Source organism: Gadus chalcogrammus, unplaced genomic scaffold (genome assembly GCF_026213295.1).
Source record: "Gadus chalcogrammus isolate NIFS_2021 unplaced genomic scaffold, NIFS_Gcha_1.0 GACHA080, whole genome shotgun sequence".
Classification (NCBI taxonomy): domain Eukaryota; kingdom Metazoa; phylum Chordata; class Actinopteri; order Gadiformes; family Gadidae; genus Gadus; species Gadus chalcogrammus.
The window spans coordinates 17,473-20,218 of NW_026613515.1; the positions used below are offsets into that span (position 1 = coordinate 17,473).

At 42.7% G+C, this 2,746-nt stretch overlaps 1 pseudogene; it reads right to left on the reverse strand.

Moving 5' to 3' along the window:
- Positions 1–2,248: 2,248 nt before the first annotated feature.
- Positions 2,249–2,449, reverse strand: LOC130378483 (U2 spliceosomal RNA; annotated as a pseudogene).
- Between the last annotated feature and the right edge of the window lie 297 nt (positions 2,450–2,746).

Here is a 2,746-nt window from a genome sequence, read left to right on the forward strand (position 1 = left end):
GAGATCTGGTCAAGCTTCAACAATATGTGCTGGGGTTTGTTCTCCTGAGTACAAAAGTAACAGGCACTAATTGCGAGGAATGACGCTGTAAGTCTTTTTTTTCCATATGTCCATACAAATTGTTGTTCTGCGTGCCGTGGCGAGTCTCTCTTTAAATTTTTGTTTTTCAGCAATATAAAGCTGGTCGATCAAGTTGTTTATTTTAGTTTTCTTCGGAATGGTCAGCCTCTTGTCTATGGTCTTCATCATGAGGACGAAATCTTCATCCTCAATAGTGCGGACAGGTAGACCTGTGCGTGCAATCCATTGCGCAATCGCCTTTTCTTTAACAATTAGTTCCAGCGAGTCAGTTTTATATTTTGATATTGAGGTGAACACTGCTGGGATCGATAATTGCACCCCCACATTTTTTGCACCAGTTTGCTGTTTAGGAATACTCGTCTCTGGGATCTAGGTGAGGAAAAAAATCAAAAGATACAATTACTCCTGTAGGCTAATCCCTTTAAGATATTACTTTGCTAATAAATTCCAGTCAAACCGTATGTTCAGCCTTCAAAACGAGAGCTGGTTAATTTTGAAAAACGCAGTAAACTGTAATCTGAAAACGTGGTTATATGCTAGCATAGACCCTATAGTATCTGTGGTATAAAGGCTGGAACGAGTTTCAAATTATAAATATGTACAATGCATAACGTTTGGTCTCTAGCGGAGCGGACTACTCAGGCGTTACCAGGGAAACTAAATTATGGCTTGTGAAAAACTTTATATTTGGATTGTAAAACGCATGAAAATATAAATGAATGGTCTTAATTTATTTTCTTTGGCAAGTGACATGTTATAATTAAGCAATAGATCACGCCAGGCTGTGGTATGTGCTCATTATACCACTGTTAAGGGGCGTTGTCCGGCCCCGACGCGCAGCGGAGGGCTGGCGACCCCCTTCACAGTGGTATAATGAGCAACGGTTACTGTTATGGCGAAACGAAAGTCATAGACACACTACATTTAAAAAGAAACAAGAAAGTCAAAGTAGCAGTTTTATTAAAGATCAAAAAAAAAGTAGTCCCTCCTGGCTGCCGCTATACATCGACGGTCGCTATGCAACACACTTTAGCGTCCCTCAGAGAGAAGGCTCCGATAGAGCGTTTCGCCGGCAATTTATCCTATGGAGCAGTTCACTCGCCGATTTTAGGCTTCAGTGAACTGTGCTATTGCTTTTATACAACTGTTAAAATTATGGCAAAATGACTCCACACACACACACACACACTAGTAAAAATACGGTTGTATTCTTTGACACTTTCCACTTCCAAGGCGCGGAGTGATACTTTCACAAAATGATTGGGCGTAATAGCAGTTATGTATACGCTAAACAAATCCCGCGAAGCCCAATCCAGGTCTTACTGAAGGCATTTAATGGTCAAAATATTATTAATAAATATTCGAATATATTCGAATATTAATATTAATAAACAAACAACTTCGATATGATTTCTGGCCAAAAGTCAAAGCCCTACTCGGACGGACATTATCCCTTACATATAAGAAGATATCAAGTATAGATTTTGAAGATTCAAATTATGTGATTGTGTGATGTTAACATTACAGTTAACTAACTTACCTTGTCAAAAATATCAGGGTGGTGCGCCTTCAAGTGTCTCTTGAGGTTGGTTGTGTTCTTCCCACCTAACTTGAAGCCACAGGGCATCTCTCCATCTCCCGTTAGTACGGTGCATTGCGTTTTTCTTTCTGCTGAGTTATAACTAAAGTGCGTCCATATATCTAATCTTTGTTTCCGACCAAATGCTTTTTGTGCTGAACTTGCCATCATGTGTTAACTGGTTGTCGTAAATCGCCGTCGCTCTGATATTCGGACATCAGCAGCACCTGACTGGTTCAAGGTGGCAGGTTCAAGCTACGCGCGTGGCGCACATCGCTCAACCAATTCAACCAATGACAGTAGATGCATTTTGACTGACAGAGAGGCACAGTTGGGGGCAAATATCATGCATTTTGAATGTCCGAGAGCCACCACCAACATTTTCGTCCTGTCTCGTCTCGTCAACGAAAACTAAACTTACATTTCGTCATAGTTTTTATTATCAACGATTTATTTTTAGCTCGTCATCGTCTCATCAACGTCATGGAAAAAAGGTCGTTGACGAACATTTTTCGTCATATTTTTCGTTAACGAAATTAACACTGGTGTACTCTCAGGAGGAGTTTAGCTTTGTTTTTCACAGTGAGAGAGGGGTGCACCGGTCCTGGAGGTACTGCAATACCAGGTCGATGCGTGGAGTGGACGGGGCAAGCCCCTTTTCCATCTCCCAGTTCCAAAAATCAATTTAATATATGGTCCCCGGGTAGGGGACGTATCAGATATTAAACTGATAAGAACAGATACTACACTCAGGGCCGTTGCTACGATTCCTGGGCCCCTAGACAAGATTTACTGATGGGCCCCCCTGCGCTGAATTGTTGACGGGGGGGGGTGTAAGGAGCAATTGTTGACGGGGGGGGGGGGGAGAGCAGTTGTTGACGAGGGAGAAATTGTTGACGGGGGGGGGGGGGGGGGGGGGGGGCGCTATGGTAGTACTATGGGCTGGTAGTAAAATATTTTTATTTTTTTTCTTATTTTTTTTTTGTGGGCCCCCCCTGGGCTGTGGGCCCCTAGAATCGTCATCACCTTTCACCCCTTATCGACGGCCCTGACTACACTTGATATTAGCCAAAAGGCCGAGAAGCG